The following is an 18,233-nucleotide window of genomic DNA, read 5'->3' on the forward strand; positions in this document are numbered from 1 at the left end:
TGTGACTCAATGATTAAGTGCCTCTTGGTTCAATCCCTGGTACAAAAAAAAAAAAAAATCAAGCAAGCAAACTAACAAAATGGCAGTTCATGAAGAAATATGTCTATGGATTTAGGATGTTTGTGTTCCTGGTTAGCATTCCAACATTTGTCATTTGATACACCTTTATTTCTCACTTTAAAAAGTAATTCCTTTTCACCATAATTGTGTATGTGTATATATATATATATTTCTTTTTTTTTTAAATAGCCACTGCAAAAGGCTTAAGCTTTAGGTCCCATGGAACTTGAATGTAGATCTTTCTACATTGCAGCAGGCTTGTAAATAGAAAGAGCTCAGGCACTTAATCAAGGAAAGCTTACAGTGAACACTGCATCACCAACCAAGAAACCAGAGCTGTGGAATCTGATGGAGAAGGGCCACTGCTCCTGAATGAAGCTGGTTCTTTTCTGTTCAGTTTGCTTCTGGAGTTGACCAAAGCTAATTGGGGTGGAATATGGGTTTTAATGTCAGGAGAAAATACTTTTTATCAGATCCTTGATTTGGAACTTTGAATGCTTTCCTGGCATCTGTTTGTGCCTCTGTTCCCTTATCCATATACTGTAGTGTTGGAGACAAAGTCTAGAGTCAGTCTGCCTGGGGTCAGACCTTGGTTTTGCCACTTCCTGTGTGACCTAGGGGCTAGCCCCTTAACCTTGCTAAGCTTCAATTTCTTTATCTTTCACTAGAATAAATAATTTTTACCTCATTGGTTTTTTTGTGAGTATTAAATGACATAATGCATGCAAAGTGCTCAGCAGAACACTGGGAAAATAGTAAATACTCAATAAATGTTATTTAATATTTTTCTATGTAAACAAGCAAAAATTCCATATTAAACCTGACACCTATCTTTCCCAGAGCCATGGTATAAGGAAAAATAGGTAGAATCGGAACTAAAAATAAGACTATAATTGAAAAGTGCCATGTTCATAAGCATGGAATGTAAGGGTGGGAGTTAGCAATGTCTGAAAACACTCACCTATTTGTTTCAATTCATGGGACCCCCTTATATGTGTATTTACCTGCCAGAGAGCAGGGCCAGCACAGGCAGGGGAAGAGCCTGAATGGTGAGCAGCAGCTGGTGTGACTAGGATGCAAAACCTTTTCCTGATGCCCCTTTTAGGTCATCCATTTAGATGTCCTGGGCTTCACCTCCATGGACCTATCACTAAAGGACAGTAACAAGGAAACTGACTTATCACCCAGTGTGGTGCTGAGCCTCAGGACAGGTGCAGGATCCTGGCCCCTTCTCCTCTATTCCACCCATGTTGGCCCAGAAACCTCCACATGTCGTCCCATACTTCAGTCTCAAATATGCCATGACCTTTTCAGAACTGTGGACAAAATATGAAGTTGCCACTTGGGTTAAAAAGGAAATGGTCCAAAAGGAAGAGATTTATGGTTGGGGGCAAAGAGGAAGATCTACAGGGATAGTGAGATTTCCTACCCTTGCTAGGAATGAGACTATAAACTAATATTCTATCTCATAAGTCTAATCATGTTGTTTTGTTCCTAAAAGTAGCATTTCTGAAAACAGGTCACTTGAAATTCAAAACACAGTTTGAACTAAAAACAGAAATGTGTTCTCAGTGCTGAGTGTTTGTACATATATGCATAATGATCAACTCATTCATAGGATGACTTCATTTACTCCTGCAATAATCTTTCAGTGAGGAATTGCAAGCTTTGTGTCCACTTAGTGTCCACCATATATTTATATAATAGAAAACTAACACTCTAAGGTGTAAAAGGAGTTGCCTTGGATTACCCAGAAGAGATCAGTATCTCATCGTCCCACAAAGAACATACAGATACCTATCAATAACCCTGAGAATATAGGGGTGCCCATGTATATGTATGTAGCAGGTACATAAGCATATGGAATTAAGGGAATAGAGGGAAGTGAAAGTGATAAAGTAATATATTTTTCTTCCCTTGTTATTTCTCTTCTACCTCTCCCTGGTTAGAGAATCAACTCTTTAAAGAAAAATAAAATAAATAAAAAACAGCAACTGGGTAACTGCAGCAGCAGATGTATCCATTTGTTTAGAACCACAGCAGTAGGCTGGGGGTATAGCTCAGCTGGTAGAATGTGTGCCTTTCATGCACAAGGCCCTGGGTTCAATCCCCAGCATCACAAGGGAAAAAAAGAACTATAGCAGTTTAAAGCATCAGATTCTGTTTTCTCCAAAACACTCAAGGAATATTTGCCCATCCTCTTCCTTTTCTGACACCCACTAAAAGTTTTAAACCTAGAAAAATCCATCCGATAGAAATCACTTGAGCTGTCCCTCTGGTGAAACCTTTCATAAAAGAGACTTACACTATCCATTGTAGAGATCTCAGATACCCTAAAATTTAGTACATTCCAAGGTAGACACTATATCCTGGGGCCTTATCACAAAAGCAGAACTAGTATCAAGAAAATATAGGATGCTCAAAACTTTTACTATCTGTCCTCTTAGACATCCTGAGGTCAAGACTTCATAAACCTTATGAGAAGGAACACGGATCTCTGTGAAAAACAAATCTGAATTACACTGTGCATATATTGTCTGTTAATTTTATTTCAAGATTCATCTCAATTAAAGCTGTTGAGATATTTCCCCCCTAAAAATTAGTCCAGTAAAATCAATGTTTTCCCTCCTCAGTGCCCATTACACAGGAAATTGCACTTTGGTCTCATTTTCAGCCTCAAGTTCTTGCTTCCTGTACAAGCATATCTTAGGTTCTTCTGCCTCTGGGGCATTGTTTCTGCTGTTCTCTCTACCCTCATGTGGTTCCAGGTAAATTTCCCTTCTTTCACAAACTCCTCTGTAGCTTCCTGTGAAGAAGCTTGCCTTAGCTCCCGTCTCTCTATAAGTAAGACTGTGGTGCTACACATTAAAACAATGTCGACCCACGCCCCCCAGTTCCTATGTTGAAATGCTAACTGCCAGAGTGATAGTTCCCTAAGAATGAGATTAGTGTCCTTACAATTACAGGCCCCAGAGAGACCGCTTGTCCCCTTCACTATGTAGACCATGTAAGGGCACAGGAGGCATCGTCCCTGCATAGGAAGTAGGACCTCACCAGACACCCTCTGCCTTAATCTTGTATGTGTCAGCCTCCAGAACTATGAGAAATAAACTTCTGTTTTTTAAAAGCCACTCAGCTTATGGAATTTTCCCTTAGCAGCCAAACATACTAAGACAAATAGTGATGCACTCCCACCCTGGAGCCTTTGCCTGTCCCTTCCTTGCTGCAAAGCCACACACCATGTGGCTCACTTTTGCACCATTGGGTTTTTCACAAAGTCTCCCTTCTTACAAAGGCCTTGTCTCACTTCACAAAATAAAAGGATCGTCTTCTCCAACCCTCCCTTATCAATCCCAAGTGTCTTCCTGCTCTGCTTCTTTTTTTTCCTCCCTCCTTAGCATATGTCATTATCAACCACTGTTTGTATTTCCTTCATTTGACTTATTTACCTAGTTTATTGTGTGTCTACTCTGATGTAAGATTTGGGGCCACTTTATTCTCCCTGCACCATCTACAACACCTGGCATACTATAAACTCTCCATGAATATTTGGTAATGAATGAGTGAGGGAGTGACTACTTGCTATCGCTATTTGGTGCTTCTGCACTCAACTATATTCTGCCCATCCTCATATCTTCTTCAGTACATAGCACAGTGCTGGGTACAGAGGGAGGATTGAAAAATGACTTACTGAGTGAAAGAGGAAAGGCTAAACTGAACTAGCTAGCCATGCCTTTCTTAGAATTGATATAGAATGGAAATTCTATCCGAATCCATGACATATTTTTTAAATGTCATGAAATAATAGGACTTCCTGGACAATGGAAGACAAGCAAGTAGATTTGATATAAAGTTTCCCTAAACTGTTCTGATACTACTGAGCACTGCCCCCCTGCACACACAGGGCAATTCATGAAATGTCACAGCAAATATTTATTGGGTACCTAATATTCATCAGGCATTAGGATAACTAAGCTTTATACAAAGCCAAATAATTTAAATTCAGCTCCAAAATGTACTGGAACGATAGAAAACACTACAGTTCTACTTGAATATCGCTTTGAAAAATACATCTCTCTAGAAATTCCAGTCCTGTCCTTGGGCTGCAAAGGAGGAAAAATAAAACCATAAAGTGAAATTCAAAACTTTAATAAAAAGTAGAATCTAAAATATAGCAGCAGATAAAGCAGAAATAACCCTAAATGAAACTGAAATGAACAAGAAGGCCATGCCACCTTGTGGGTACTGCAAGTATTTTATCATCTCAATACCTAACTCTAGAGAAAGAGTGGCCCATCAGAGAGTACGTAATTGGGAAAATTGTCAACATTTTTTATGATGAATAAAATACAAAGCATTTACTTTTATATATTAAAACCATTGGAAGCATTTTTAAAAATCAAAATACAATACATTTGCAACTACTATGATAAAATAACTCGACTGAAAGTTGTAAGCAAAAATGATTTTCATCATAAAGAAATTGAACATCTACTAAACATAAGCCTGCATTCTTTCCATTTATTTTGTCTTACTAAAAGGTATAGATTGTTGCCCAAAAAAGCACTCTGACAATAGGTAAAATCAACAATACATATACTCTAATGTTATGTCCTTAAGAATAATCAGAAAATGTAATGCCTTTATAAACTTGTACCAGCCCACAGCTTAAAATTTCATTAGACTAAATGTATTATATTATGTGATGATAGACATGGTTTTCCAGAAAAACAAAAAATAATATCCATGAGGTTACAGAATGTCTCTGTTACTTACAGATAAGCCTATTATTTTGTTCAAACAAGGAATTGGAGTTTGAAGGGGGAAAGTGTGTGCAGGCTAATAAGCATATGAAGCAACATAGGGCTTTCTATAAGATAGAAAATACAATTAATTTTTCTTATAAAGAATTGTCCCTTGCCTCAGATTAAAATCCTAGATCATAAAGTTTAATACTGGAAAGTACCTTAAAAACTTAAACGAGGCAGAGGGACCCCAAGTTTTCCAAAAGGTGTTAGTGATACTCTGTTCCTAAAAGATATTAAAATGTACTCCCAGGAAAACCTTTTTGGAAAATACTGAAGTTAAGCCAGGACTTAAACTGCAGATCTTTTCACAGACTTTAATATGTATGTGTACATTTGGAGGACAGAGTATAGAACACTTCCCAATTCATTTCATCACAAAAATTAATGGTACTATTGCAGATAATTTTACAAGTGTAAAGTACAAATTTTGGGAATTCTTATCTAAACTGATTTCTTATTTTATAAAGAAGGAATTGATACCATATTGGTATGAAACCTGCTCAACCCAACAAAATTACATAATGGCATAGAAAGAACTAGATTTCAGTTTTTCCTTGTTCCTAAATTCAGTGATTTGTTCTTTGCATGATGTCAAACTACATTTATTCTTTCCAAATTGTCATAATTCAAAATTACTACTCTGATAAAGCATGTTAAGAAAACAACGTCCACTAAAAATCTTTTTCACCACTTTATGATGTGTTTTATGTAATCATTGCCCAAAAGTCCAACATCTTCAATGCAGCCCCACCCCTACAGATAAGACTTCTCAAATGGCATCTTTGTGGTTTCCTCAAAGTGAGACCACTAGATAAGAATAGCAACACAAATTAGTAGATTAACTATAGTGTTTCTGCCTCTGTTGAGTTCAAACCCAGATGTGTAGTCAAATTTGTTGGCTTTAAAAATGTTCATTTTGAGAAAGTGTCCTTGACTATAAATGAAATGATTCAAATATTCAGGGAGAGATTTTCATGGTTATTCAATGATGTGATAAACCAATGCATTTACCAAAAATAGGTACTTGCTCATATGCTCTAGTTCTGACTTTCATGTGAAGGAGTGGGTAGAAGGAGAGGAAGTGGGACCGTGGGGTTGAGTGCAGGGAAAGTGTATTGATCTCAGGGTCATGGAGCAAAGGGGTGGGTAATTCCATAATGTATCCACAGTTCCTTAGACATTGAGACATTGGCCTGGAAACCCAAAGCTAATCCATAAACAGCTCCAAAATGTTTGAGAAGAGGAAAACAGTGGCTTTCCAATACACTAGAATCCTATTGTGGTGCAGACATTCATTCATTCAGTTGTACCTAATAGAGCAAGCTTTATTGCTTCATAAGATAGACTGACACATTGTCCTTTAGTAATTAAAAAAAAAAAGTGCTCTGAATTTGACAAATTATTTAAAGAAGTTATGATACAGAAGCCTAAGTATTCAGAATTATGACCTCAATGTAAGACCTAAGTACACCCATTTTCAGGATAGACTCCCATCCACTAATGCTGAATATTCCTCTGAAATATACTTTTCTCTGTAAGTTTAACCTAAGGAAATTTAAGATTATATTGCCAACACTACTGGAGCTTCTTTGCTTTTTGAACAAAATAAAAAAGGAAATTTAAGACTCTTATTTTGACAACTAGGGCCCAGAAACCTTGCTGTTGATGAATCTATTGTGGTTTTGTTTTGTTTTAAAGTGTTTGCAATTGTCATCTTAATAGAATGCATTAACTATATGATTGCTCAGTTTTCAGAGTAAAATTTCAAGCTTCTGCCAACCCAACTTTTAATAAAAAATAATGCAGAAAGAAATAGAAATAAGAAATACTGAATATTAAATCTTTCTTCAGCCCACTGCCTGATTCTCTTAAGGTCTGTGAAGATATTTTTAGGCTTTGAGCACATATAAAATTCCATGGCTGTTTTAATATACATACGGGCTTGAAACAGATGAAAGCTTCCATCTGAATGGTATAGATTCCCACTCCCACACACAGTACTCAGACAAAACACATGAAACTAAGTTTAACTATTCCAGATTAAAAAAAAAAAAGCTAATTCAATCCTGCCAGGATTTGAAGCTGAAATTCTAAGGATTTTTTGATTTTGCAAATCTGTTCTTTGGCTTTGAACACACTCTCCTGTCAAGCTCTGTCGCATGGAATCACATCCCAGGACTTGTCTGGTGTCGCTAGAAGGACGCGTCATTATTCCACAAGGATGTAATCATGGGGGTCATGCTAAACAACAGAATATCAAATGCATGGGCAGAGAAATTGTTCATTGGCATAAAAAGGCAAGGTCTTTAAGGGAGGACTAATTTCTGTTCCTAAATCAGTGAATAATCTGTGAACTAAGGGAAACCATGACCACGAAGAGTAAGGTCATTCTATCCATATATAGCCAATACACTCAGCAAGAAGGGGACAGACTGATTGAGACCTTATTATGTGCTTTGTGCATCGTGTAAAGTTTTCTCCGACACTCTAATTTTATCCTAACAAAGTTTATAAATTTGTTCACACGTGATTTTTCTATCTTCTGTTTTACAGAGTAAAAATCTAAGGCTCAGGGTTAGTTAAAGGCTTGGTCCAAGTTTACAAGGTAACTAGGAATGCCAAAATTTGAAAGGCACAAAGTCAGTTAGTGCTATAAGACTAATTCAGTTTACCCAAGCATTGTGAAAACAACCTATGATTAATGGAACTAGAGTAGGCATAAAATCTACTTATATGTCAAAAAACAAATTATTATTCCATTCTAAGTCATTATCCAAATCTTGTGTGACTTTCCCAGATGCTGGGAAGATGCATCTGAATGGAAACTGTCTGTACGTGATGTCTCAGGATAAGGAGAGAGGTGTTGCTGCTTTTTATTAGTAAGAAAATATCCTATCATGTTTCTAAATAGGAAAATAAAGCTGTCAGATTTGGTTCTGTAGTCCAAATTCAATAGCTCCAACGCAAAATATCTACTTACTCTACTTGTGTTGTAAAGTGCAATGGTTTTTCCAATATAATGGCTATACTAAAACTAGTTGAATCCAGATCTATTAACTAATTATTATTGCCTCCCTCATTGGTAAGAGTGGTATGATAGTTTATAAGAATATGTTTTGTGAAGAAACCTCAGTGTGAATGTTCTATAAACCTATAATCTCAATATAACATTTGGTAAACTACTAAATATATTGTTTATTGAAATTTACTTTTTATTATGAAAAAAATCAAAACTTTCATTAATATTTTCAAAGCTGGTTTTTCTGTATTATTGTTTTCAACTGAGCCTTTACAGTCATGAAATAAGGGCTGCCTTGCAGGTGTAGGTAAACAATTCTCTATGGGGCTGTTATATTTTTGTACATCTTGAAAGAAAATCATTGACCTTTCTTCCACACCACCTTTTCAAGGAAGTTTGTATCACAAAGTCTTTGAATGTAGAGACAGTGTCTCTCTTGAGCAAAGAACAAGTTTGCTTATAGTTTTGGATGGTGAAAATAATGTCTCTCTCTGGAACAAAGAGCAGGTATGCTTACTGATAATTATACAATATTTTGGTTCCCTAAGCACAGAATTTACTTACTATGTGTGCAGGACTCATCTGGCTCTCTTCACATCACTCAATGAAAATTGGAGCTTAAGGAAGAGGCCCAAAATGGTGATCCTTTGATCATTTCTACTGCCATGAATAATAATAAATTGTTCTTTGTCTCTGACCCAGGAGTCTTGTATCTTCTATCAGCACCTATGAAACTGTAACAGTCTAATTTTTTAGCTTGCAAGTAGAGTAAAATCTCAGACCCTTCATAATTCTTAACACCAAACAAATGTATGACTTCCTGTAAGAATTTAAGAATTTACATAAAATACATTCTTTATGTATGTGTTTTCAACTATTGTTGTTTCTTAAAAAAAAATATGTAGGTAGAAAGAAAAAACATTTCATGGAAGTAAGTAAAATGGGAAAGGGGTAAATGATAATGAGACATAGCTTATTTAGCCATCACTATTCTATTCCATCTTGTTTTGGCATCCAGAATGAAGTATACAGCAGGATATGTTGCATCAGTTAGTATTTCACTACTATAATGAAATACCTGAGACAGGCTAACTTTATTTTTTAAAGAGGTTTATTTAACTCACTTTTGGAGATTCAAGGTCTGGTGCCTAAATAGACTCAGTTCTGGTAAGGGGCTGTGTCACATCGGGTTAGATATCAGTGGCATGTAGCTATGGTGGGAGTATATGAAGGAACAATTGAAAATTTGTTGAGACAAGCTGAAAGGCTGGGTGGGGCAAGGCTCAGACTTTTATAGCAACCCTCTCACAATAACTAACTAGTATCTCACAAGAAATATCTCAATCCCTTCTGAGGACACCTACAGACATACCATTAGGCCTCCCTCTTAAATATCTATACTACCTCTCAATATCACCACCCTAGAGACCAATCTTCTGACACATGAAACTTTGAGGGTACAAGCAACATCCAAACCATTCCAAACAAAAAGAGGGAAATATCCAGAAATGGCATCACAAAAATGATACCAGATAGTCACTAAGGACAACCCCCTGTGCATCCCTAGAGGTCATCAAGAAACCACAGACACAAAGTGACTAATAGGATTATTGGGATCATTGGCTGCAAGTCAGTGCGTCCTCCTGACTCTGAAGATAGGTTGTGTACTCAATTTGGACAGGTAAAACATCTTTTATCATTTGAAAGATAAGTCTCAAGAAGCTATGCTTTGACAAAGTAACGGTAGCTCAAATTTTTTGAAATTAAGTATATTATTACAATTGCTAAATTAGTCACTTAAGTTTTTTTTTTCCAGCTGGGTAGAAATAAATAGCATTGCTTAGAGATTTTGAAAAATATTGCTGGAAAAATTAGGCTTATAGATCTGTCAAACAAATCTTATCATTTTTCTACAACTGAGTGGAACAGAAATGTTTCCTTTATATAAAAATTAATGAAAGTCATTAAAATTATATTTTAAACTTACCCCCCCACACACACACATATAAAAACGATGCCTTTCACATAGTAGGCTTTAGTAAATATTTGCTGATTCAAATTTTTAGAAAAAAGCATATGTTAAATTGAATTCTATGTTCAAACTATCTCTTAAACACACTTTTTTTTAGAGTTTTGCTCTACAAAATAAAACAACATAAAATTTCCATAATTAATGACTTCTTTGATCTTACATGTTATATTTTGTCATCTTAGTATTGCTCAGCATTGTTCTGGATTTGATGCCTCTACCTTACTTCTTAAATGTAAAATGTAAATACCTATTCAGAGACTGGAAATGTCATACATTGTCCATATAGTAGGGTTCTCTACTCCATTATGTAAAAATAACCTAGTTTAAGAGAACTAAATTGGAAGAAGGGTGGGAAGGTATCAAATATGGCCCTGAAAACCTCTTGGAGCTCAATGACCTTGTTATTACTACTTATCTCTGGAAACCTGTGACTGTGACCATTTATGATGCATAGTAGCATCATTTCCAAAGAAGGGAAAAACAAGGGAAGTAACAGTCCAGTCCGAGAGAGAGAGAGAGAGAGAGAGAGAATCAAAGATTGAGAACTTTAGGTAATGCTCTGCTTAGAAAACCCAGTGAATGTCTAGGTCTTGAACTTCATCTTCTGGTAGGTGATCCTCAGTGAAAAAGCCTCATCAAGTTCTCAGTCATGTTGTTTTCTTCTACAGAGAATTCACTACACCTAAACACCCATACAGAGCGTACATATAAATATAAATTTGTGTCAAGAATTACTTCGTTGGGGAAATAAGATATTGAGTGGGGGAGACTGTTCTGTTGTTCAGAATAGCGGCTATAGTTCAAAGCTCAGGGTAAGAGTACAAAGCACCCTTCGGGCTGTAGACAGCCACTAATAAACTTCTGACAGCTGGAGTCAGGTTCATTAGAACAAACAGAACTGACCCTAACACCAATAATCACTACTACAACCCCTCCCCCACAGTCACTCCAAGAAAATGGCTGATTGTGAAAGGAGAGTATGGACAGTCAAACTTGTTGAGAGAGCATTATGGGGGCATCATCTCCTTCCCCTCCTGCTTCCTCCCTACTACTTACAAATTGAAGGAGCTAAACATTAAGAGGAGAGGGAATGAGAACCCAGTACTACACTTTGCTGTCTTCTCCTCTTCAAACTCCTTAAACAAATCTAGAGCACAGTGACAAAGTGAAAGAACTTTGAAATGGACCTGAGGTTTTTAAATTTTTTTAAATAGATATGGGCTAGTTTTGAGTGAGTGACTGGCAGGACACAGTATGCCCAACCTGTTATTAGAGATGAGAAAGGAGGAATTATTAAGTCCATGTTAGATAAAGCAGAACTGTTTTTTACTTATACTCCAATAATGGAAGACTCCTCAGTTAACTATTATGCTTCACACAGATGAAAAGGTAAATGCTAAGTTTTATGCAAGCCACAAATAATCATTGTACATTAACAAAAGATAAAAATGAAACTTCCAGGTTTCTGAGAAATATGATCAAATGTGCATTTCTCTGCCTGCAGCCATGGATATATTTTCCTAAACATTTTCCCCTGTCTACATTATGATGCTAAGAACTAAAAGATCTCCTGGGTTTTCACCCAGTGCCTGGCAAGGGATGTACTCATTTGTGCACGACAGGGTATGGGTGGGCTGCAGGAAACAGAGACCTGTGTATATTTCATGCCTATTCTTTACCAACTAGACATCCTAAATATGTGATTCCTTTTAATCTTCAAATTGTGATAGACAAACAGATAGATACAGGTAGAGTTAATTATTAGAATTAAATGTCAGCAAGTTTCAACTAAAATAGCCCACTATGTTGAATTTATTTTTTTTCAAAGTAAGGATGTTTACTTTTTAAAGTATGACAGTTTGGAGAATATAAGAATTTCCCACTATTATATCCACATAAACCTAAGGCATGTTGCCAGAATCATCTATAAAATCAAGTATAAAACTAGTGTGAAATAAAATCTAAGTTCTTTTTCTTTTTCTTGACAATTTCCACTAGAAAATGATGGGATTGGTGTAAATCTCTAAGGTACATTCCAACTCCTGCAGTCTAAGATTCTTACATGGTAAAGTGGAAAAGATAAACTAAAAAGCTCAGTTGTTTGTATCAAGCAAATCTGAATTAGCCAGGTCTAAGGTTATATCCACACAATGCCACCTAATCAGTTGAAAAGTGAAGATTTCAGGCCAACTGTAGATTTGCCGTTACAGAGGAGGCAAATGGCCATACAAAAAAAAAAAAGAAAACATACTAACAAAAAAACACAAAGTTTTGCAATTAAAACTGTGCTCAGATGTGAACTAAGATCTCTAAGATTTCTCAAGTCCTACAATCTCCTTTCCAATAATAAACTATACCCCAACAATTCCTCTTCCAGGAGTGCTGTGGCTACACATACCAAGTGGAATTTCCTCTGGATTCTTTTCCCAGAGGCTTTTGAACTTCAGCATTTTGAGGTTGCACAATCTTAAATTAACCTCCCTGAATGTTGAGGTCAAACAGACCTTATCTAATTTCTTCTTTTTACAAATCAGGAAACTGAGGCTCACTGGCTTGTTTCTTAGCCTACATCAGCACAAATTCCAGCAACATTGGCTATTACATTTTCATCTCAAGATAATTTCCTTAAAAAAAATATTACATGCTCTTTGTTTCTCTTATTATTGGAGCCCAAATTACTAAAACTACCTCAAAAGAAAGAAGTGTTTTTATAAAAACTGGAAATGATGTGTTGTAGTGAAGGAGAAAGATGTGGAAAGAGGAAACATGATAAAAAGAAGGGATTGTTATTTGGTGGTGTTGATAAATTTCTCATCAGGTGATTTGTCATTTGTTGAGCTAAAGGCAATAGAAGCATAATTTCAGGCTCCCCTAGATTTCACATTTGATTTAAAATAAACCAAAGTGGACTTTAAAAAAAATAATATCCTAAAAGGATACTTTGTTCTTTTTTCTCTGAAGTGACTCCAAAATCAACAAAAACAAAAATGAAACCGCTGAAGGATGGGCTGCCTCAATCTGGATTGTTTGGTCACTGCTTCGTTCAATTTAATTTAACTCAACCAACTTTTATTGAGTATGTGATATGTTTAAGGCATGATCACTTTTATTTTCCTGTCCCATGAATGTGTATCTCTGAAGTTATAGAAGTTAGTTGAATGGGAGGTGACAGGTGAATGGCAATTAGAGTTCAAGATTATATTTAGCCTGTCAAAACTACACTTTTTGTACTTTCTGAGGTAGCTAGTTTCAGATGGAGATGTGATGCTGGAAAAGTTATCTGGAAAAACTTACTGAATGTCAGTGTGATTACTTATTTCACTTACATTTCATTGAGTTAATGAGTCCCCCCCACCTCAGGGCTCTAGTGGATTAATATTGTATCTGTGTATGTGGGGGAGGGGTGGTTCATTTGTTAATTCTGTAGAGAGGTGTTAATATTTGTATAAAATGTTAGATTTGTTTAGCACTTCGTTCCACCTAAGACATTTATAGATATTAGTTAACTAAAGCTTACCACATCATTGAAGTGTAAAAAGACCTAGAAAGTATGACTCTCAATTTAAAGATGGAGAAAACGAGAATCAGAAAGTGATAGCTTATTTGGTCTGAGAATAAGCAGGTGGTATATTTCAGAGATGCCTGGGACTCAAGGACAGGAAGCCACAGAGCTCCTGCCCAGAACCCTATAGCCAATCCATGTATCTAACTCCTTATGTCATTGTTGCAGGTTCAAGGGTTCATATTTGTAGTGAGTACAGAAGGAGGACACTTTAAAAAACTAGTTCTTAACAGTTCTGGTCCTTTGTAGCTCAGAAGGTGTCAGAAGAACTTTAATTCCAACCTCATTATCAATTTCAACCAAATGAGTGAAGAGCTGTGGAGCCGTCACACCAACAGAGATAGAGGACCCAGTACCAATGCCAGCAGCTTTCCAGAAGAGATTTTCTAGGCTTTTGGTCTTGTACTAGAGTTATTTGTGTATATAGTGCCATGGAAAACAAACTGCAGAATTAGAAAAATAAGCCCAGTCTTGGCTTTGCCCTCTGGTAGCTGTGTGACATGCAAAAGTCATTATACCCAAAGGCTCAGTGACCTTCTCTGAAGAGCTGGTGTAGTAGAACCATGTGACCACAGTGAGAACTAAATGGCAAAATATAGAAAGATTTTGAAAATTAGTGGACTAAAATGTTATTTTTCCTTCTGAAGTAGATCTTCAGGTGGGGTGGGGGTGGAGGTGATTTGGGGGTTGAAGGCTTGTATTCATGTAACTCCGTTTGTTGTTTGCAATTGATTCAAATTTATTTGTGAAAGATTCCAAAGAACTCTGCTTATATTCAAAAGCCAAAAGCTAGTTCAGGTTAATTAGAAATGCAAAGTGACTCAACTTGGAACTTTCTTTGTTGCATTATTAATTAAGAGGTTTTCACTAGGCATTATGGCTCAGCTCAACTAAAGCTTGAAGAAAAGGGAAAGCAATGACCCAGGACTCAGTGTGTAGAACCTCTGGTCAAGTTAACAGTCAGGTGATGGAGCACTGAGGGGAAAGCACCGGATCTGTAGGATGAGTTGTCATCGACTCCATATGGGGAAGATGCAACTCACTGTAACATCAACACCCCAAAAAGCTGTGCTGTTGCTCACAGCTTTCTCACATGGATTCAGTGTCTTCAGTTACATTTTCTTTGTATGCTACAACACTGCCACATCTCATCTGGTTTTTCTACATCTCTTCACATAAAAGAAACTTTTGACTAGAAGTAAAACATTCCCAAATTATTTTTCCTTTACCAGAACTAAAATAAAACACAATTATAAATTAAAGCAAGGGGAGCATCAAGAAAGAACCAAATCTTTACTTTTTTATATTTTAACTTTCACTTGAATCTCATTTTTCTGGTTTTTACAGAAATTGGAGGTACTTAAAAATTGCAGGAGGAGCTGTAGAATTCAAAGGCTGACAACAAGAAATGCCTACTCCATGCCAAAAACTTCTTCAGAAAAATGAAAAACAAATTTGAAATTTCCCAAACGTCTATTACCATGACTCTGACTGCAATAAACCCAAACATAAAAACTTTGTAATTGCCCTACAACAATTATTCTTTCTTCAGGACAGGTGCTCTGACTAAATAAAGTAATTGTTAAGGTTCAGGTTGTAAAATATTTAATGTTCTGATTTAGTTTTGAGTTATTAGTTTTAAAATTTTTTAAAATTTTTTAGTTGTAGTTGGACACAATACCTTTATTTTATTTATTTATTTTTATGTGGGGCTGAGGATCGAACCCAGGGCCTCACACATGTTAGGCGAGTGCTTTATCACTGAGTCACAACCCCAGCCCCCTGAATTATTAGTTTTTTAAAAACCACATGAGCTTAAGTCTGGCTAAAACAAGTTCCCTAAGCTTTCTTTGAAAGAGTTTAAGTTCAGTTCACAGTTGAAGTTAAAAAGTAATCTTAAAAGTCAGGCTCACATCAGGTTTAGCCAACCTTGTGGTTTCTTATGGTTTGAGATTGAAAAGTGTGTTCAGGCCCAATCTTGGCTTCAGAGGCCTGGGGGGTTTACTTGGGTGGCAGATATTGAGAGGTAACAGGCAGAGTTTTATGCAGTATCTGTGCAGCAAGAGATAAAGAGGGGAGAGGTCATCTGCTTTGAGAGGAGAAAAGGAAGTGCCCTAGTCTCCTGCAATTCAACCTGAAAAGTCACTGTGCTGTGGCTTCCCCTGCCACCCTGCCACTTGAGTTCCTGGCAGTTGAAACAGTAAATGGGGGCTGGGTAGGGGAGGAAGGAGAATAGTCTCCCCACAGAGGCCAGTTCCTTCTCTTTACACCTCCTCCCACTTTACCCAAGGCTGGTCTCCCAAGGGGGCACACCCACGTCTGCTGCCAGGAAGAGCTTTCTCCCACCCCCTTCACCTCTTCTTTGACTAACTTAAATGTCACTTATCAGGCAGACCTCCTGGACCCTCTGCTTTGAAATTAATTCATATTATACATGTTCATGTTTCCCTGTATTTCTCCTTTATTGTTGGTATTACAATTGTAGCTATGATGATTGTGTGGTTATTGCTCATGTTTGTTGTTCTAGTCAAATTTTTGTTATTATAACAAAACACCCAAGGCAGGCTAACTTTATAAGAAAAGTGATTCATGTAGCTTACAGTGTTGGAGGCTGGAGGTCTCCTGCAATAGTATGCATGGCAAAGCCTCAGAGAGGGCCATCATCAACACCCCATCTCCCACCACCTCTGCTTGCAAATACCACATCATTGTGAGAGTGAATGTAGATCTCTATGTCTATGTGGCCTTTCTCCCCATCCTTCTTAAACCACTGGAGTTCAATCATGGAGCTCCACCCTTACAAACTAATCTGGTTACTTCCCAGAGTCCATTTCTAAGCGACATAGTCAATTCAGTTTCTACCCTCTTGACACCATTAATCTAAGACTTTGGGGGATTAAAGTTCTGTTTAAGTCTGGGGGAACAAACTATTAGCAGTTAGTTTCTTTCATGAGACTCTTTAATCCACAAATAAAGAACAATGGGTGTTACTTAATCCTCTACTCTCAGCCCCCATTCTATCAAGAAGAACCCCAACAAACCAATCCCATCCATTAGTTGCTTGTCCCATCTTCAAGTCCCATTTTATATTCTAAATATCCTTGGGTGAACTACACCTTTAGCAGTTAGTAGAGATAATTAAAACCTTCAATGATTGAGGGCCCTAATGTGTGCTAAACATGGAACGAAAGACACCAAAGAACTTATTTAATGAAACCTTCTCAATACTGTGAAGTGTGTGAAGTTATTATTTCTGTGTTACAGGGAGAAGAATTCAAGGCTGGATTAAGCTGGGGCTGAGGTACATCTCCATGTGGAGTAGGGAAAGGGGGATGGGGGTGGGGTGGGTGAGGAGCGTGTAGAGGAAAGTAAGATGAGACCTGATGAAGATAGGAGTGTGTGAGTGAACATTTCTCATGTCATGATTTCTCCAGAGTGAGTCCTATCTGTACCAGTTAACAGAAATGCATGTCATGCGTGTTGCTACTGAGTGCAGTAGGAAGCTTGCATTCCAGAGCTGAATCCCTTTTCCTATTGCTCCAAAAGAAGAAAAATTACAGATCAAAGGAGAATGCCAAAAAGAGATTTGACTTTGTGGCCCCTATTGTTTAATACCTATTAAATGTGTTCTTTTTCTAGGTGTCTATAAAATTTTAGCTAAGACATGGGTGGTCAGCATAGATAAGTGTCTGGCCCCCTTTCAATCTTGTAAGTCTACAATTCTAAGTCTCTGTAATGATTTCCTCTGTATTCTGTCAATGGCTCCTACTTCCCTTCAGACTGAAGCTTCGTCTAGCACTGAAGTTCTGACAACATCTAAAATGCCTGAACTGATAGTGTCATAAAGACATTTTTTAGCCTCCATTTATATCCATCAAGATAGATAAGTAGGAATTGGATAATTAAAAAGTTAATTTGGTCCTTTGTGACAGCCATACTTTTCTGGCATCTCATTCCCACCCTTGAAGCAAGGATGGGCAGGAGCTACTCTAGAGTCTGTCACCATAGCACTTTTAACTCTTCAGTGACAACTGGCATGCAGGCAGGACTGCAGAACAGGCCTTCCTCCCAAACTCAGGCCACTCTCTCCTCCTCCATATTCCTGGCATTTCCAGGGTTGTGTAAAACTACGTGGATACGGAACTGTGTTAGATCATGACAATTACATAATTTGGTGTCCTATAAGTTTTAAAGAAGAGAGTGCTGCTGGTAAATGAAAACTTCAAAGAGTCTCAGAGGGTTTTATTTGATTAATAGGACTGTGATTATTTTGGTGTAACTTGAAATTATTGAATTAGAGTGAGATTTGAGACATGAAATCATTTGAGAAATAATGATGGTAAAATATGATTGTGGAGGTAGAAAAAAAATGTTCTCTTCCACCAATACCCGTAACTCATGGACTCGCCAATTTGGGTGAAAAAACTGTAGGGACCAAAGTTACCTTCTTCAAGTAAAGATGAGCTTAGAAGGAAAGAGACTCCATGGCTCTCTATTCCCATCATTTAATCTAAATTCATTTGCCAGTCACACTAAGAAGCAGGAAAGCATCAAATGCTCTGTCCTGAACCAACTGGAAACCTCTCCCCTCTCTTTTTGCAGTATTTTAATTTATAAATTAGTTATTTAAAGTAGTATGCTTTAGTAAAAGAGGAAAATGAAAATAAGTGACAGCAATACAAAGATACTATATCACCATATGTGATTTTCCATGAAGTTTAAGAAGAAGAATCCATAAGGTGTGCCAAAATA

General features: G+C 37.0%; 1 non-coding gene across 1 annotated transcript; it reads left to right on the forward strand.

Moving 5' to 3' along the window:
• Positions 1–2,108: 2,108 nt before the first annotated feature.
• Trnae-uuc (transfer RNA glutamic acid (anticodon UUC)) lies at positions 2,109–2,182 on the forward strand. The gene has a single exon. It is a non-coding gene; the product is annotated as a tRNA-Glu (tRNA).
• Positions 2,183–18,233: the final 16,051 nt, after the last annotated feature.

Source organism: Marmota monax, unplaced genomic scaffold (genome assembly GCF_021218885.2).
Source record: "Marmota monax isolate L192 unplaced genomic scaffold, Marmota_monax_Labrador192_F-V1.1 WCK01_AAM20220418_F8-fsc00012, whole genome shotgun sequence".
Taxonomy (NCBI): domain Eukaryota; kingdom Metazoa; phylum Chordata; class Mammalia; order Rodentia; family Sciuridae; genus Marmota; species Marmota monax.